Source organism: Ischnura elegans, chromosome 7, assembly GCF_921293095.1.
Source record: "Ischnura elegans chromosome 7, ioIscEleg1.1, whole genome shotgun sequence".
Lineage (NCBI taxonomy): Eukaryota > Metazoa > Arthropoda > Insecta > Odonata > Coenagrionidae > Ischnura > Ischnura elegans.
In genome coordinates, this window is record NC_060252.1 from 7757824 (window position 1) to 7778274 (window position 20451).

At 42.5% G+C, this 20451-nt stretch overlaps 1 protein-coding gene and 1 long non-coding RNA gene across 2 annotated transcripts in view; one reads left to right on the top strand and one right to left on the bottom strand.

Annotated features, from left to right (window-relative positions):
* The window catches only part of LOC124161864 (G1/S-specific cyclin-D2-like), a 111608-nt gene that overhangs the window by 26415 nt on the left and 64742 nt on the right, over positions 1-20451 (bottom strand). The window lies entirely within an intron of this gene.
* LOC124161866 overlaps positions 2189-20451 on the top strand; it is a 115931-nt gene continuing 97668 nt past the window's right edge. Inside the window, exon 1 of the long non-coding RNA XR_006865417.1 lies at positions 2189-2531. This is a non-coding gene — a long non-coding RNA (uncharacterized LOC124161866). The remainder of the gene's footprint in view (positions 2532-20451) is intronic.

The following is a 20451-nucleotide window of genomic DNA, read 5'->3' on the forward strand; positions in this document are numbered from 1 at the left end:
CCGACCCACTCCACTGCCCCCTCCTATTACGGAGTGTGTGCGATCACAGATGTCAGAGGGGGCGCCCCCTACAATGGGGGTGGGGGCGGGGGTGGGCAGAGTGGAGAGCGACCACCCCCACCCCTCCTTCAAGCACCAATACCTCAAGTGGATGTGTGTGTGTGTGTGCCTATGTAATCCAGTACAGGTATCTGACTATAGGGGCGCAGCTAGAAATTAAGGCTAGGGGGGGTTTCAGGCGCAACTAATACTGGGGTGTCTGGGGGTATGGCATACCTGCCAGGGTAAGCGGGAGGTGCGAGGACCCTCCGCCAGAAAAAAATTAAGATAAATGATAAAAATTGGCGAGTTTTACGGCCTTCTGAGGGATATTTTAATAATCCTTACACTATTCCATAAGTAATATAAATCCAAATAAATAAAATAGATTAAACTTTTAAAAATGCCTGAGCTCTGGGGGGGGGTTTTATCCCCCAAACCCCCCCCCCCTCGCTGCGCCACTGTCTGACTACCCAAGTATATACTCGGCCACATGTACAACGAATTCTCGCGAGCATTCCTCATGGAACGTAAGACAATGGTATTTACCCAGCAACCCTGCTTTGTACTCGTTGTGATAATCGAATGTATTAGCAGGTACTCCAGTACTCTAGTATATTACATATTTATTTTTTTATATGCATATTATCTATATATGTGCTCGAGTAGGTATCTATACAAATAATCATCAACACACCCATTCCTAATGGTACGTAAAGTTAATTCCCCCAACACCTCGTTTTATACTCGTTGTAAGTGTAACCCATTTATTCCAAGGGATAAACAACGTTACTCACCTAGATTCCCGTCTCACATTGCTCTCATTGATACTCAAGTAATGAGAATGGATAGTCATCGCCATTTTCAGAAATTGATCGGAAAAAGTACTTAGCATTTGATAAAACTAAAAACACATTTACAATACACACTGATTCGTACACATGTACAATGCGTAATTGAACATAGATAATCAAAGCCACAAACCAAGAGAAACTTATTTCTTAAATTTGTTACGCCTAAATTTCCAATTAAAATTTCCAAGACCTGCTAATAATATCTCCTTTTCCCCCGAATCATAAAATTTTTATTCAAATTCCCGACTTTTCGATTTTTTTCGTGGCATTAGTATAATCCCAAAAAAAGATACGGTTCGACTGCAGAAGGATAATCGGTATATTGTACGTAACAAGAAAAAAAAGAAGGTGGTGCGTAGAATCGCGCAGATCTTCATTCAAGCACACGGGAGATGTTAGCGCAAAATATCGGTCCCAACTTAAAATCTTTTTCGATAGTAGCTTGCCTTGAACCAATAGCGTCGCACTGCGTCGGCGCACCGCATGCAACTAGCACGATACCATGTCATGATTGAGCTCTTCGTGTAAAAATTATTAAAAAAAAGTATCAATGGTGGGTTTAGATGCTTGTGACCGACTGCCTCGATGGTAAAAGGGACATGTCTGTTTACTTAAACACGATTTAAGGTGCAGCTACGCATGCGAGGGAATTATAGTATAAATAGAATGGAGATATGATAAGGGGGGGGGGGGTCAGCATGAAGAAGGGTTCAGATGGCCGCTCGAATGGTACGGAGGCGAGATAAGGCGGGGATTGCGACGATGAAGCGCTCTCCTTGATTCAACTGTTTGTCCACGCGCGATTAGACACATGCTCAAGTCGAGCAGTTGGGGGCGATGGTCGAAGCGCTTGTATAGCTGCTCAGCAGGTGCTAGCGGACGCATTGAATGTATACATGACAACGTAACAGAAGAAAAGTGATAAAACTAGCTCAGTACTCAAACTAGAAGCCCCCCGAATAACGTTCCAATAAGTTAAGCAACCAAGGCTTCGGTATCAAACTACTAACGCCGAGTGCATTAACACTCGGTACTCCGCAGTCCATCCCCAAACTAATGACAGATTAAAACTTTCATTACGAAATCGTATGATAATATTCCATTACAACGATATATACTTCAAATATTTCAACGAAATCGGCAATTTTTTATATATCAAAGATAGTAATTATATATTTTCTGGGCTTATAGCGTATTTGTTTTTATTTCTGAGTAATCCTGTCCTTACCGACGTTTCCATTTCGGCGAAAAACAAAAGCTCGCCATAGTAACTAGGCAGCGATCCCAAACAAATATTGCGCGAGCCCAACTATTGTGTAATTCAGGCGAAGACAGTTTCGATCAATTTAGAATAAACATAACTTACAGTTCGATTTTATAATTCTGACGCTCGCTTATTATTACAACGACAACAAATATTATATGAAGCGAAATCTTCTACATCGCATAGAAGGATATTCCTGGGAGTTCAATTTTAAATAGGATCAGTTCAAGATCACAAGATTGAAAGATCACGCGCGGCTTTGAAACCCTATCTTCACGGAGTCTCAAGACGAAGACGGAAGCGAGTGGCTGACTAAATACAGCAAGAGAGAGAGAGAGAGAGCGGATTACGCAACCACGGATGAATGGAAGCAGGTAGGTACAAAGGTTTAGATATTATTAGCTTGGACATCTATCCCACCGTGTCATCATGCTTAGCCTCGTCATCAAACTCGCCATCTTGATCGCTGAGGACTAAAGGAATGCGATGAGTAGCAGTTAAGGAAGAGAGAAAGAAAATTCTAAGGAGAGCATGAATGACAAGGAATTTAGGAGCCATAAGCGAAAATTTCACATAGGAAGATAGCAAGGTGGCGACGTAAACTTGAAAAAAATACGCATGTTTGCAACTGAAACTTCGCCAAGTGATTTGTAATATAAGGGATTAATATAACATTTTTATCACAGGATTTGCCAAAAACTTGCGCAAAATCATTTTAAAATTTTATTTACAATTTTAAACTAATATTTCACACATTATCGAGGAAATGTCAAAATAAAAGGAATAAATATTCACATCTGAAGGCTCGTCTTGAGATTGTAACATTGTGGGTAAATATAAAACACGTATTACGGGTACTTCCAAAGCCTTATGCGACAGTTGTGGAAGATATTATGCAGTTCATTATTAGTTCAATGGAAAAATGGTGCGTTAATTCCATAATAATTGTAATGAAACTTGGTTGCATAGGTCGACTCTTTCCTTTTTCGATTTCATTAGTCACTACACAAACTGCGAGTTTGTCCAAGGATGATGGAAAATATTTATTCCACTTTTTTTATTAAATTCAATAATAAAAAATTTCACAGCTCATATGCTAAAAGTTTTCAGTTGCCCCACTCCCTACAATTAACGTATTGGCTTGCCATTTTTCTCACGAGCTATTCCTTCATAAAAATTGTCTTTAGAGGATATTCTTAATGCAAAAATATTCCTATATGCAATTCTAAAGATTTACGTGAGCTTAAGGGTTCAGAGGATATTTGTTCAATTTTTTCAGGGAAAATACTGAAAAATGTCTAGTTGTCATTGGCATTTTATCCCAAATTTGAATAGCTTCTTTGGATATATACAAAGCTTTTTTCTTAAATTTCAATTAACCTGATTTAAAACTATTGGAAACTATGTGAATATGCAATATTATCGCACGTTCTTTATGACAAATACGTAATTTTTCCCAAAAAGTTTCTTTCGTACGCCAAGTTATTGAAGAAAATCGCCCAGCCTATGGATCGTGACGAGCCTTCGCTGCATAAACAACGTCACACTCTTGCACTAATCTGCCACAATTAGTCTAAGGTGGTGTGCGTTTTACTTCATGCGTGCGTGAGTACCACGCGTGACAGGGGCCGACGGAAACGACTCGAATAAAAAACGAGTGAAATGGTGGGTGGGGAGCATTTGAGGAGAGGAGGGGGGGGCGACACAAGGGTGGATGGATGGAGGGAGCAGCTGTAATAGGAGGGCGAGCAACGGTGGTGCATCCACGCGGCGGAGGGAGGAACTAGAGGAGGGATAGAGGTAGGGTGTGTAGAGCCAGGGGGGGTCGATCGGTAGCCAGAGAGAGGGAGGCCAATAATGGAGAAATTAATATCTGGACATCGATATGGATGGACACGGATAGAATTTAATTTTAAAGAGATAAACGAAAAGTACGTTTCATTGATCCGGTTTTGATATTCAAATAACTGTAAAACTTTATATTCCGCTTCCCATTCGACTTAAAACTTTTTTTCGCACCCATTGGAGAAAAAAATAAAACATCACATCAAAATAAATAAATTTTCATAAGTCTAGATACATACAGCTCAAAGTAAAGGTATTTTAAAATTGATTTTTTTCCCTGAGCTTGTCAGAATATTCGTCGGCTATTTGATGAACATCTGAAAACCTAAATGATGAAATCCACCTTTTGCTGTCATCGGTGGAGACGTGGTAAAGTCCTCACCTGACAAACAAGAGGTCGGGGGTTCGAGTCCCGGCTGGGTAGGAACCCCTATACAGGGCGTGGATGTTGGTGGGGGAATAGTACATCAGCCCTGAATAAAAGCATGATAAAAATTAAATAAAAAGAAGCGGAGATGCTTGTGCTGAATCTCATTTAGCATTTAGTGAAGCTCTTAATTGTAAGACACGGTATCAGGCGTTACATTGTGGAACTGCTTCATCATAAAATAAATATACTTTGTCCTATTCCACACTTATCATGCCATCATCAAATGATGATAGCATGATATGCAGAAACCCGGGTCGTACTATTTGAAATAAAGTGTGGAATATAACAAAGTATTTTTATTTTATGACTCCTAATTGTCATCGCGGAAAAACGAATTCCTAAACCTATCCATTCGGTAAAGTATCTCTCTCCATTGATCATTTTTTGTTAAGGCCGTTTTACACGGTACACGGAATTGCTCTATCTGACGTACGTGCGAAGGCGCAATCAAAATTGCGTCGTGTAAAGCGGTGAATTGCTAGAACACGTGCGAGAATGCGTGGATGCGAGACGCCAAAATTGCCCGTTCTAATTTCGTTCATGCATTCGCGCAATTCCACGCCATTTTAGAAATTAATGCAGCTCTAACCTGCGCAATTCCGTGCCCCGTGTAAAACGGCCTTTAGACCTTGAACTTTACTACCCAGGTCTAAGATGTCTCTTCTTTATTGCTCTAGCAATCGAAGTCGATCGCCAGAGCTTTAATTACTCATATTCGTGAATTTGAGTGCGAGGGGTGTTCGTGGTTGGCAGGGCGAGGAACGGCGAGGCGCATCTCCCCTCTCCAAGCAGGAAGCCCCGTCTAATGTTGTGCTGGCCGTCGCACGCGCCCCTCGACGTGGGTCCGGGAGTCACCGGTGCATGCGAGACAATGGCCGCGCGGGTAATGCCGACGGAGGCTCAGGAGGGTGGCGGACAGCGCAGCTGTTCCCCCCGCAGTCTGTCAGTGAGCCACCGCCATCCAACTCACCTCAAAATCACTCGTTTCATTATAGCCTCGTGGCCAAGTCATCCCTGGTGCAGATAGATTCATAATCCTTGAACTACATATAATATACGAAAGAAATCTCCGCGATTCGTCAAAAACTGCTTTATTTTATTTATTTTATTTTATTTTATTTTTTATTTTATTCGCAAACCACCGGATACAGCTCTTATTGGCCATTTTACACCGGGGTGTTCAACAAATGTAACTAGTAAACGTACACAGACAACCATGCCCTGGACCGGGGAAACCTACCCAGGCGGGACTCGAACCCGCGACCTCTCGTTTAGCAGGCGAGAACGTTACCCCGCCGCCACCGAGGCCGGCAAAGTGCGCCGTTTAGTTATTAACGAAGAAATAAACATTTGCTATAGGTTCTAAATATTTACATTTTCTCCGATTTTTAGCTTATTTATTTCATTATTTTTTTGAAAGTCCCCTTGTAATTTGGATTTTAATGCTAACATTTGTTTATAATTTTTTTCTTTGCTGATCTCTCGAAACACAGCTCGCGCTCTTACAGCACCAAAATCCCAAATCAGGCGAATCGGAAAAAAAGGTGCAGCCTTACTTCTCAATTTCAAGAAAGCATTCGGTACGGTGTCACAAAAAAAATTACAAATCACAGTCATGCGGGCTAAATGAAAAAGTAGTATATTGGTTGCGCTACTTTTTGTCTTCCACGATCTTCGTTGCAATACAGCAATTGATGGTAAGATGAGACAATGTCACCGAATTGCGAGTAGTAACAGGCCTGTAAATCTCACATCAAAAATCATTTTAGATTTAAAAAGGACTACCGAGATAACTCTATAAGCGTAATTCATCAACATATATTAATGCGAAGACATTAAAATATCTTAATAATTAAAGAGTACAATAAAGTGTCCAAAGAAACGATTTACTTATTGATGCATTTTTAAACATTGTCCATCAATAATGAAGGAAAAAGATCCCTAATAAACGATTTAAAAATATACTTTCAACGATAATAAAAATACATTTTCGACGAATGTTTCATCGATTCGGCCGTACTCTAGGTATTTGCTAAATTCTATTGGAACTTCGGGATGCTCCTAATAGGATTTCCGTATCGCCTCATAAGATTGAGCGAGCCCCAGTTCTGCCAAACTCCCTTTCCAAATCAAACACAAACGCCAAGCGTTATTTCCCTGCGTTCATCAAATGAACAGCCTCAGTCTGCTGCAAACATTGCATTGTGATGATCGGTGATGCCGGAAATGCAAACGAAACGATCTGGCATCAGTCCCCAAAGCACATAGCAGTTCACCCACACTCCACATCACTTCCGGATTCTGCGAACGACAATTCGCCGAACCGAAGTACACGTCACTCATAGAGAGAGAGATACAGACGACACTTTGCATTCTGAGGAAACGTCAACGCGAGTTGCTTCAATGCCAACAATTGGACGAAAGCCTTGCAGGAGCGTAATTCCACAATAATAATAATAATAATAATGTCGTTTATTTTCGAAGGCACTGGAGCCCATGAGAAAATAAATGTACAGCTTTCTACATTTCCAACTTGGTAGATAAATAGAAGTAAAAAAGTAAATAAATATAATTACAGACAAATGCAACCAGTGCATAATAATAGACGCATTTCATAAGCCGCAAGAAATAAGGCAAAGCGATCCTTAGGGTTTGTGTATAGCCAATCAGATCGCATCTTGAGCACAACTGGTGTCAATGCAGTGCCTCGCCAAACATGAAGATGGCGGTGGGCGTTTAAATTCACCACGGCAGAATTTCCAAGAAATTAAAGCTACGTACACATATAGTAAATATACAAATATCGAAGTGAAAATGGTATCTAAGCTTAACTGAGCTAAATATTACATTTCATATAAATGAATTTTATAGTTCAGAGTAAACTAGCGCCTGATAATAAAGAAAAAACATCGAAATTATGAGTAGGCAACACCGACAATACTTATGTGGAGTAATATATTTCACTTGCACAGTGGCTAATGTTTAATTCATTGTTCGTTATTGGCATATGTAATAGTTTGTGACTATATGGAAATAGAGGATAGGTAACAGAGGATAGGTGTCACTATGCCAGTGGTCTCATCGGATGCACTGCGGGTAGTCACCATTACGTAAAAATTTCTAGGGGTGGGGCAGAATCCCCATAAATTCTCCCCTGACGAACACAGTCCCGTGCCAGGCTGCAACCCGCAAAGTATCCACGCGACCACTCTAAATCACTTTCTAGACCACTGCGAATCCTTAAAGGCAACGTTTTTCCGGCCGCTATTGTGGTCCAGGCAAAGGGTTCCTTGAGGAGAAAAGGAGCAGATTGTCGGAGAAAGAAAGACTTCTTGGCGAAAAAGATGAATGCCCTAGAGCGTCTAGGAGGCTCTCCCTCGGGTCAAGGCCTCACGTAAATCAAAGTCTCGAAGAATGGAGAGTGCAGTATTCATTTCAGGGTTTGGGATATGCACGCGCTCCGATAGGTGAGGGTTTTGACCCGTTTAAAGGCTCGCCATTTGCTCCGAGATCGTGTGCCAAGTCCTTGTTTCACTGCGACAGACCTGCAGTGGTAACAGAACGGTCACGGGCTATAGTCATTGATGGTAAATACCCGGTAAATGAAAATCCTGTCACGAAAACTTTCAATATATCTGGCTGGAATGAATGCACGCATATCTAATTAAAGTTATGGGGAAAATGATTGGACGCAAAAGCGGTCGTGCTGGATAGTTGGGCTCCCCGAACATGTAAAAATGTATGCCATGAAAAAACTTGTTGAAATACCAAAAATTATGATTTTCTCTGATTGTTTAATTAATTTTTTCTTTACTCTGAGCGTACATAAAATATTAATAACTCCAGAATTTCCGTAATATCACTGTGCTTGATTCCAGTTTCTACGAATTATAACGTGTTTTAAATTTAAAATTCACATAATATTTCAAATTTAATTGATAATCTACATTGATGCAAGATCCGAACAGAAAGCATTTGTTTAAATTAGTATTCTTTCGTTTTTATAAATATAGTACTTGATTTTTAGTTGCTAAGAATCATGCAAAATTACCGTCTGGGCCATTAAAAGGCTTACGAAAACAAACTCTTTATTAATTAAAATAAACTGGAAAAAGAAGAGCGTCTAGTGGTGGTTCTGGGGCATAGAAAGATTAGTGACAGATTCCGAAACTGTTTAAAATCCAAGCCTCGGGTCAACTCGTGACGCACAGAGAGTTAGCGGGGAAATGGAGTGGGGTGGGGTAAGGTGTTGAGGTCTGCCGGAGGAAGATGCTGCTGAGGAGAGAGAAGATGTATATGCCTCAGGAGCCGGGTGAAAAGAATGGAAAAGGACATTTGAACGGCGGGAGAGAGTTTGAAAAGGAAGAAGGGAAGACCCTGTGGGATAAGGTGTACGCATGAGAGGAAGGATCTTTTGGTTAGAGAAGGGATTTCCATTGTATCCAGGCGAAGGTTCTGCCTCAAGGAGGGCTGCGGAATAGAATAGAGGAAGGACAAGGGAGTTCTCCTGTCCTTTTAAAAGGTGGGTCCAAGACGCAAGGAATAGCTCACGAGATGACGTGTCTAGGATGCAACGGCTGCAGCTTGCGAGGGACGCGTGGCACAGATACAATGGAGATCGAGGACGCAGGAGGATTGTCGTAATTTGCAGGCATTCAAAGAAAGTCGCGATTCGGAGGGCTTATTGAAAGTGACCTTTCAGAAGAAGAGCGAGTCGCTTGAATCCGGAAGTAAAGAGAAGGAAATCGATAACAGTCTTGCCCCTCAACGTGCTGATGGTTCATCAATATTCCATCCGTGTTCCAATGCAATAATTGCGAAATTTAATGCAGGAAAGGATACATTATTCAAAAATTAAGCGGGCGATGTTTTGCGAGCGGATTCTGCAACGCTTGTAACCGTGCCGCAACTAAATATTCAACTGATGGAAAATTGATAATGGACATCGTGTTAAGAAAAGTTTGGCTGATTAAATTCCATTTAATTGGTAACCAGATTCGATTCGTCCAGACCGAATTATTTCGCCAAAATGCTGAATCGACTCGAAGTAGAAAATTATCCACTCGGAAGTGTATAATATTCATTTATGCGACTAAGTTTGTAGCATGAATAGGGCCTTGATGTTTGATCAGTATTCAAGACGTTAACATTCTTCCGCGACGATTTTAGACCAGAAACAACCGACTGCTCATCTTCTTAAATCAGCATCATAAGGAATAATTTTAAGGAAGTGATCTCAGAGATGAAGGAAATGTTTCCGGTGTTGGGTTGTGATAGCCGTGAGGAAAATATCGCATGCATGTTAAATCAATCATCCTGTCTCGACCAAGAGCACAAAAAAAGAGTCGTGAAATCCGGCGAAGTAGCGAGCAGGTTTGCCCCCGGAGATCTCAATGCTCGAAGTTGGAATTCCGTCCCGTTAATTCGCGTAAAAAACAGGTTTGCATCCAGCTCATCTGAGTTTCCCGGGAATTACACGTAACACGCTACGTAATGACTCAATTAGTTGTAGCCGGGAGCGCAACACCATCTACAGGCTTCCCGGGAAAGCGCGCGTGGTGCCGTCTTTTTTCCTATCCATCTCCAAGATCATCATTCCTTCCTGTTCCCCGCAAGGGGAGGAGGAAAAAATAAAAGACCAACTAAACAAGGGACGAACGAATACCGCAAATCGTTTGTCGTCTCATCTCGGAAATAAAGGTTCTGCGTAACTTCTTCTTACTCGATCTGCTGTAAGAGATAAGGGCAATGCCGAAATGGGAATCTACTCTTTGGGACATCCACACGACTTTTATTTTTTTAACTGCTCGGATCCTGTTGGGGAAACACACGCTCACGGCATCCTAAAATGAAATTGAGTGAAACGCCTCTTCCGACCCCACCTCCTCGTGAGCAGCGCGGCCCGTGCTCAAACACGGAACCATCGATTTGTGGCCTCCCAAAAGACGATCTCCCATCACTCTTAATTGATTCCCTGTTCAATTATCAGCTGCTCCGCATCAGATTAAAAAGAACGTGCTTGTAGCACAGGAAAACTGGCGTCTTCAACACGCTCACGGTCTAAGTGTTTGTGTGTCTTGTTTTAGGAAAGTTCCTCATCAGGGAAGCAAAGTAAATTCCATTTTCATGGGAATTCCTTCACGACTTTCTTCCATAAATACCGTCGTGAATTCTTTGAGTGAAGTTTTCCGTGCTACTTTCTCTCCTGGAAATAACATTTTCAAGCACTGAAAATTCGCGAGCATCATACTGCAATGCTTGTTTACGCTTGTTCTAAATAAGGAATTACCCCAAATACGCGTTGGTCAAAATACTCTAGATGTGTGAAAAACTGCTATAGCAAATACTGTATAAACTTTCTCTATCATAAACTTATGATTTAATTATAATTTTACCCTTCTTCAAAACAATTCAATGAAACAACTAACTAGGACAGAATATTATTTACGAGTCTGCAACTCGAAAATGATGCATTGCACAAAAACATTCTCGTCAAAATGTTTTTCAAAAAGTGGGAAATTACAATTAATTCAGCAGTACAAGATGGAAAAATGTTACCACCTTTGTACTTCACCTTACTCCATGTACTCTGAAATTTCAAGATGCGTAATTTTAAAACTAGTTAAGGGGCAGGGAATGAAATAGGAAATAAGACGGGTTGAAAGGCGGGAGTAAATTGGGGGGGGTCACCTGATGAAATTGAGCGACCCCCCCCCCTCCTTTGAGACCCAAACACCCCCCTCCTCTCCTTTCCACTGAACACTTCAAACAGGATCGATCTATTGGCGAGGTCCCATCTTCCCGAAACATCTCTGCCTCCCATCTTAATTGATTTCCTCCGATCGTTATCTGTCCCTCTGTATCGGGCGAAAAATGGTTTGCTTGGAAAGAGCGAGAATACGGCACGCTTTTTAGCCCTCACTTAAGTGTTTGTGTGCCTTGTATTAATCTTCTTCCTCGGTGGGAGTTTTTTTCTTAAGATGTCCCAATGTTATGCAGAATAGAACGAATTAGGCTCCTCGTTAAATTTAATCAGTATTTTTTTGGCTTCTTGGGGGAGGGTCTTCTCTCCAGCTTCCCTTGAAGTCTTAGGGTAAGAATATAGGCAATGGTGATTTGGAGGTTTACTCCTGGGCGTAAGCAACCAATAAATAAAGTCACGTGACTTGACCCACTCCCTTACTCTCCAACATTTCATTTACGAACCCTTTTCTGATTTCGCTTGAATATTGAGCCCCAAAACACCCCCTCCCCCTGGGCACGTGCCTGCAGTGGTGCAGCGAGGGGTGGGGGGGGGGGGTTTAGGGGATAAACCCCCCCCCCCCCCAGAGCTCAGAGAAATTTGAAGTTTAATCCATTTTAATTAACTGCATTGATTTTACTGATAGAACAGTGTAAGGATTGATAAATTATCCCTCAGAGAGCCGTAAAACTCACCATTTTGAACCATTTATCATAAAATTCCGCAGCAATTTATTAATCTCGCACCTTCCGCTTCCCCTGGTGGGTATTCCATACCCCCACACACCCCGGTATTAGTTGCACCTAACCCCCCGCCCCCCCCTCCAGCCTTGATTCCTAGCTGCGCCCCTGCGTGCCTACACTCGATATACCCGGTAATATTCAAGATGGCGGAGTAAGAGCAAAACGAAGCAATGCGAAACAAGAGAGACTCTTCCTCTTCAGACCTCCTTCTCTGCGGTGTCCCTGGAGACCCGATTTCCAGTCTTTGAGCGAATCCGGGCGCAATGCAAAGTCATCGCCATCCACCCTTCCTTCCTGTTTTCACTCGATTCGACCTATCGCTCCGATTCGATCTGTTTGATGGCGAGCGGGCCGCCCGCCTCCATTCCAAACACACCCGAGGCACCCCCCCCCCCCATCTCAAATCCAGTGACTGTGTGTGCACAGCTGCCGCGCCCATCTTCGTTCGGGTCCATCGGCACGAGCCGCGGCTGCGACCCCTATCGGGATGAGGAGGAGATAGAGTTGAAGTCCATTGTGCGCACATCGAGGGGCCCACATACACGACGCACCACTCATTCCCGTCGAAGCTTGATTTTGTCGATCGAGTAAAAGCGTTGCTAGGCCAGATTCATGTCTGCACTTTAGGAGCATTTCAATCTGTTTCCAAAAATCTCCACAGTGCAGAGGAGACGTGAGAACTAACGCATTCATTCTCAATTTTTACAACATAATATTTTTCATTGCGCGGGATAACATTGAAAAGACATGAGTTTCATAGATTATACTGCCCTCCTCTCTATTTTCTATATTTCACTTAGTTCACGGATTAAAACTTCCTGCTCCGGATTTTTATGAGCTTTTCGCGTATTGAAGGTGGTACAACACGACCGTGTCACCGTATTCGGGCAAAGGTGAAGTTAAATAATGAATGACGCGAATACAACGCCTTTGATTACTCGGCGGAACCTTTGAAGCAGAAGCCGCGACTGTTTCCTGCACGGAAACACACTCATTCGGAAGGTAGGGTGGTCCAAGCAGGGGTCTGCATGCTTCGCACTAAGGGGCGCGTGCCCAAGCCAGGGTCATGGGTCACGGGGAGGAGGGCGTCTCGGCCTGCACAAGGAAGGCCTTTCCTGTCACCGGAAGGGCACGGAGGTCCCGGGGAAGGAGGAGGGGAGAAAAAATTGAGGAACGGTGAGCGATTGGGTGAAGACGTTATGCATGAGATTGGGGTTTGTCTTTTGAGGGAACGGTGCGAGGGAGAAAGGGTCGTGATGTCGCTTTCATGGGGACAGAATGAAAAGGGAAAGGATAGGTAAGGGAGGAGGAATTGGAGGGAATTTAACGGAAGGGCTGAAGATTATTTATAGAAGGGTCTCTCCCAGGTAAACGGAGGATCTTTTTAACGGTCGATCACTGTGCCGTCCGGGATGCATCCATAGGACCACATTGCCGCCTTTCACTCTCATCCAGAAACCCTCTTTAAGGACGGAGAGTGGAAGTGCGTGTCAGGTAGGTGAGAGGCAGTTGGCATCGGATGAGGGGTGAAATGGGATCGGAATTCCGTTACTTTTAGTTATACACTAAGTCCCAGAGAAGTGCCCCAATTCACATAATGCCGTAACGAATTCCATTGATGGCTTACCGATCCGTTTTCGGTTAACAGAGGAGAACGCACTAATGCATCTTCACAACATTTCTCTGTACGATCCGCTCCTAATTCTAAAGACCCCCTTCTTAAAATGTAGCAGATGCCTTACCCCAGCGGCCCTCCTTTACAACGATGAGATCTCATCTCCAACTGAAATTTGACCTCCAACGAAACTTCAAAAATGTAAAAGGCTCAACTTGTGTTCTTCGGAAGAGCCACGTTTGAAATACTTCGACTTTGCGTGTACCCTTATAAAAATACTCGTGCGACTTCCAGGGAATTCTTTCCTGTCCTGCAAAAGGGAAATGATAGCCTACGTAACTTGTACAAATAAAGATCTTAAGATACCATTTAACAAGAATATTACACCACAGACAACCGATTCCTCATATTAAAAGAAATATTTTGGTACATCAATGGAAGTAAAATCACATAAAGGATGGATATTACGACGAATTCATTTAAGACACGAGTATTGCCTGCTATTGAAACTTCAGAAGGTGAAAAAGCATTGATTTGGGAAGCATGAGATACATTAATCAAAGAATTCCTCAATCATATCATTTTCTAGGGCCAATAATCTTTCCCCCGAATATTTCAATAGCGCTAGAATCCACAGTCAGTTCTTGGGAAACTATTAGTAAAATGGAAGTTACTGGAATTTCTCCACGATACTTTAATTTCACTCTACGAGCAGTTTCAATACCGTTTTTAGTCCTGAAGATTATACAAAGTGCATTGAGACCAGTTGAGAAGTGAAACTAATATATATAGTGGAAATTTTCCATTAACTTATAATTCACTTATTAGTGAGAATTCCCATATATCATGCCTGTAACATTCTCTATAATCGACAGATATGGTCGACCCATGTCTTTTAACGAAGATTCTCATAGAAAAAATGAATTCTCTGAAAAAATAATAAAATAAACGGGCAGAACAGCATTCCTGCGGCGGTTGAAACGTGTACGAGACGAAATGCCGAAAGGAGGCGAATCAATTCCACTTGATTCATTCACACCCAAAAGATTCGACGAGAGAGAAAGACGGAAATGGAGCCAAAGAGGGAGAGGGGGGGGGGAGTAAAGGGGAGGGGTTCGTCTCATGTGTAAGGGCCGCAGCCGACTGCGCCGCGTCACGCATTATCTGCGAGCAAAGAGTCAAGACATTGTGGAGGGATGATGGAAACACATCTTGGGATTGTGGACCGCCGGTACGGAGAGTGCTGTGGGGTATTGTGGGATGAAAGGGAAGGGGATGAGGGTGGAAGAGGTGAGGGTAGAGGGGGTGGATTGGGGGTTGAATGGTGTGCTCTCGTGCACTAAGGAACCAACCCCCGGACAATGGGGGTGGGTGGCAGGAGGGTGGGGGCGAATCTTGGCACGCGCCAATGGGGAGGGGGTGATATGAAAGAAGGGAGGGGGAGGTTTCTCTCCCTTCTTCTTCGTCTTCTTTTGGCTGGGGGGGGGGGTGGAGGGTGGAGGGAAAGGTGTTCTGAGCAGAGAAAAGAAGCGGGCGGGCATGGAGGAGGTGGTTTGGGGTGGCACGCGACTCGCAGCGAGGAACACTGGGCCAAGGAAGTGCGTTGAGGTACACCCCCAAACGAGCGACCGAAAGCGATCCGGATTTTGACCCCGAGGAGGAGCCCCTGCCCCTTGGACGCTCGCGCTGAGGCCGGTCGCGGAGAAGGCGGTCGATCCACCACCCCGTGCGATATTATTCATCCAAGCCGAAATGATATCCATCATCTATAAGTGGAAGCATCAATACCGCTAGGCCGATCCTCCTCCTTCACGCATAGTAGATGTGATCAACACTTACGCTATTATCTTGAAATTCTAAGAGCAAAGGAGGTATTTACTAATAATAATTATAATAATAGTAATCTCATCTTTATTTCCTTTGGGTGATACCCCTTTTGAGCAACAGAGTTTACAGATTATTTACAAGAGACTTCACTTCAACTTTCACAGTTCCAAATATAAATATTAAAAAAGACATTGAGCAAGATTGAGGTGTGTATTTTTTTTTTAAATTATAACAAGGTAGCAAGATAATAAATACAAAAATTAAACTAAGAGTTAAGCTCGTATGACTTGAATATTTTTATGAATGCGCGAAGCTTGATTCCCGCAAATATAGCCCGAAAGACGAGAGCCAATTGCAGTGAAATAGAGAGGGAGAGCATTGAATTCGAAATGAGAAAAATTTTCCGCAGAAATCGCCGTGGCGCCGAAAAATGTGCACACTCCTGTGCCTAATTTCCCGATCGTCCAGCAAACCAGTTTAAATGTGCGACGACGCTTGGTTTCCGCTTAAAGCACACGGCGCCAAGCCACACACACACCCAGAAGGCCTCTTCGCTGAAATAGTAATCATAATGGGAACCTTCCCTTCTTCTCCATATCATTTCTCTTAACACAAAGAATACCCTGCCCTCCTTTCTTCCACGAATTCCTTGTGGCCCGAATATCTTGACGAGGAAAAGGAATAGGTTGAAAAAATAGCCACAAAGATGCACAAGAATCCCTCGGAGCGGATGGACTGCTAAAAACCTTTTTACTCAAATCATCCCCTCCCTGTGGCACATATCCACCGCTCGAGCACAGAAATATTACTGTCCTTTCGGCACTCCACAAACCCACACCTGAAGCCTCACGACACCACCGAGACATAAGAGGCACTCATGACTCGGAAGGCCAAGAGCGCCACATCGATGATACCGAATATTCAACGCTGGACTATTAATAATTTCAAATTTTCACATTCAAATGGCAGGTTGGTATGACCAATGCGCAAAGGAGATAGCTGCGTCTCAGATACAAAAATAAGAAAGTCGACCGTGGATATTTCTGCTTCCTAGGAAAACTGCTATTTACTTTTTAAATAAAATTTAAAAATTCACGGAAATATTCAATCTTCATTTCAAAAAAGACAGCACGAGAAGAATTGCGTGTGGGCAGTGGAAATCTACGTATCGAAAACTTTCGGAAAAATCTGGCTTAAATTGAAGCGTGCTAAATAAGTTGCTGGTGGTGTGAGAAGGAGATGAAATGGACGGATGATTGGTTTGAAAAAGGGGAAATGTAGCGAAGGAAATGAGGAGAAAGTAAGGGAGCTGTGGAGTAGAATAGACCAGAGAATAGGGGGATATATGCCAAGTAAAAGAAAACACATCAGTTGCGTGAGGAATATAAGGAGGAGGGTGAAATTGAATAAAATCTCCCCCAAAAGAAGACCAAGAGATAAGAAGAAGGTTCTAGGAATAGATAAGGATTGGCACAAGAGAGGAAAACATGCGACAAACAGCCAAGAAGAAATGGAGAGCTGCATTTTGAAACTCTCCGTATTCCGATGCTAAAATAAGTAAAACAAGTTATAAAAAATCTGTATCATAGGATTTTGATATTAAAATAATAAAAAATAAGTTAAAAATAGATGCACTCAAAGCCTCAAATGATAGAGAAAATAATAAAAAAGTGTTATTATAAGACAAGGTATCGGGCGTTACTTTGTGGAACTGCGTCATCATAAAATAAAATAAAAATACTTTGTTCTATACCACACTTCATCTAAAATAGTACGACCAGGGTTTCTGCATATCATGCTACCATCAGGGTATAGCTGATGATAGCATGATATGTAGAAACCCGGGTCGTACTATTTTAAATAAAGGCTGGAATACAACATAGTATTTTTATTTTACGATGAAAATGTTACTTCATTGGTCTAGAGCGGCCTTAACCGTGAAGCGGAAGGACGTGGTCGTGGAGTCGTATTCGTATAAGAAGGGAGAGAAAGAGTGTGAGGAAAGGGGGGAGGGGTTAGGGGGCGTCTGCTGGGGGATGGAGGGTGGGGTATAAAGCGGTGAAAGGGGGGAGGGGGAGACGAGGGGCACGAGCCAAACCATCCCCTCATCCCACCGCCGCTCACAGAGGTAAAGGCCAGGTGTGAGTCCAATGGAGGAAGGAGCTCCCGACAGGGCAGCAGACAGTCATATGGGCGGGAGGGGGTGGGGGAAAAGAGGGGAAGTTGGAGGGGAGGTAGGGAGGGGAGACTCGAGAAGGAGAGAGAGAGAAGATAGGGTTGAAGAGGAGGCTCCGAACCGATTTTTCTGTTTTTTTTTTTTGGGAAATTAGACAAGTCCGAAGCTATCAATTATATTGACGATGAGTTGACATTGGGCAGGGCCTATTAACGTGCCCATTAAACCCCTTTCACCCCTTGAAAACGTTGGGCAAATAGAGCAGGAAGGGAAAGATATCGGATTACGGGCTCTTTTAAACGAACACACAAATACTTAGCTGGGGGTAGAGATTAATGTAAAACTGTCCGAAGGACTTAAAATACTAGTGATAGTGACGCATTCCTGATCTCTCGATTTCATACGTCTCGAGCAGTAAAAGCGTCGAGAAGGACCGATGCCCAAATCAGCCGACGTCGCGGGTCTTATTTCAGAGGGAGAAACTCTTTCCTTATTTTTCCTCAGTGCCTAACTTGTTGAAGATGGCTGGCAGTCGCATCTGTGATGGATATTATCGCAGTCTGCCAATCTCGTACTTATATTCATTTCTAATCGAAAGACGAAATGAAATAAATACCGGAGAGATTATGATCAAGCCGTTGCATATATGTTTCTGATTTATATTTTAATCTAAAAGAGATAAAGTTACCGATGCAAAGTTATAGCAATGAAGATAATAGATTTTCTCATTACTGGGAGTAAGAATTTTTCCTGTATAGTCATTACCACATTTGGGGTCAGGTACATACTATTGGTCGCCGAACGATGCGATTTCTACAAGTATCCCGTTGTTAGGAATATTTCGAATGTTTCGCCTTCCAAGCGTAGTCGTTCACGGGTGATGAGAATAGAATTAAACTTTACTTTAAGTCGAATCTCTTCGAATCGAAAATTCACGCAGTTCTACTGGCACGCTAATGCAATTACTAAAAATCCAACTAAACCGTTAGACTTACATCCAGGCTCACGTAATAAAACCCCAAAAAAAGCCTCTGGTATAAATGAATAATGATGACCAAAGAAATACATACATAGAATAACCTTGCCAAAGCTACAATGAGTCTTGTCCACCCAATGGGTCACGTATCCGTCAGCCAAACTCATAATCCCATGGCATGTTCTCCAGCTAAGAATACGCACCGCCAGCAACATTCATTTAGTAAGTACAGAAGAAGTCCGTAAATTCCATCGCTGGGTAATCAAATTTCATTTGCTGACAACGTGCATAGCCGAGAAATGGAAGGACGTTCATTTGAAACAGTGCAACTTGAGGCGACCTATTGACAACTATTCATTCCATTCCCTGCTCACATCCTCTCTATATAGAACCCTATCTCAAAACACATTCTCGCCTTCGGCGTTGTAACGAGGAAATATCATTGAAAGTTAAATCGATAATATAATTAAAACACGAGATTTCCAATATTCGATTCCAATCGCGATGATGGAAGTGGTTATTCTAGCGCAAGATAAATGAAAGGGCTTACGATTGTACACTACTCTTCCTTTAAGAGTGAGAATAACCCAGAAAACTAATGAATAATTTAACGGGAAAGATACTTCGAGGTATGGTTTATATGCACGCAAAAACCGACTTTAGCCGGAGAGGGGGTTGCAGTATTTTTTTACCAGCTCAAATTAATGCTAAAATTTCTATCGCTGCGATAAGTTGGAAGAAATACTTGTTATCAACGAAATTAAAGACAACAGAAAATCAGTACACTGATTGTAATTATTGTTCTCACTCTCTCTCTCTCCATGATAACAATAACCATCAAGCTGATGCCAAAAAATAAAAAAATATGTAGCCAAGTTACAGCTGATTTTATTAATCGTTCCACACCTAACTTTGTGGAAGTAACTTATTATCATAATGAAAAATAACTTAGTTGTAAATACATAATTTTCATTGATAAATCCGCAAGACTTTAATCAAAGCAGTGCCACATGATTACACTACGAAGTTGAAAGTCGGGTTGGATTTTATATTAAATGTGTGGATTTAAAATTATGTCATTCTTCAATACAAATTTCCTGTGCCGACCGCAGGGCACGGATTCGAGATCCGTACGTTCCACATCTTTGACTTTCATGTCATGAGATACTGATGGTATGGAACCCACGACCTACAATGTGACACATGCAGGAATACTCTTGACACGTTTCAACACCAAATCGATGATCGTATATTCAATTCTGAAGTCACGAGACGGTCCGAGCATAGTGAACCACGAGAATTCAAAGCAAGAATCCCAATCAAAGTCACTGAGCGCACGAGTTCCGCGAAGAGAGCTCCCTCTCCTTCGATTAAACCCACTAACACCTTGCCGACAGTTTTCCGTGCTATTTCCTCGGGTTTTCCCTGCACCTCGAAACCTGCTCAGTTCATCCAATTCACCCCTCTCTTTACAACTGGACCCGTCGCGCTCATAAAATGCAACGCCCTTCACAGAGAATGATGGACGAGATTCCAGGAGACCTTTTTACGGCGGCTTTTTACGGAAATTCAATTATAAAAAAAACTTCACAAGCGCACACACTGAACAACATGAGGGATGTAAAAAAATCAATTAACTTGGGGTCACACTCTTCCGGGAAAGAAATGGGGTTGAAAAAATATATTAACGCATGGTAATTCGTTTCCAAAAAAGATCGCATCCACTCTCCCCTCTGAAAAGGAAGAATGACCACGGAGATATAGGGACCTCACCTAGCCGCAGAATTAGCCTTTTTTATAGTCGGAGCACGCACCACTTGAGAAGCGAGAAGATATATGACCTCACGGAAAGAGCTTTTGTGAGTTAAATTTTGTCAGAACCCTTCACAAAGTCTCGATTCTCAAAAGTAGCGCAGGCCACAAAATGAGGTGCTTTAAAC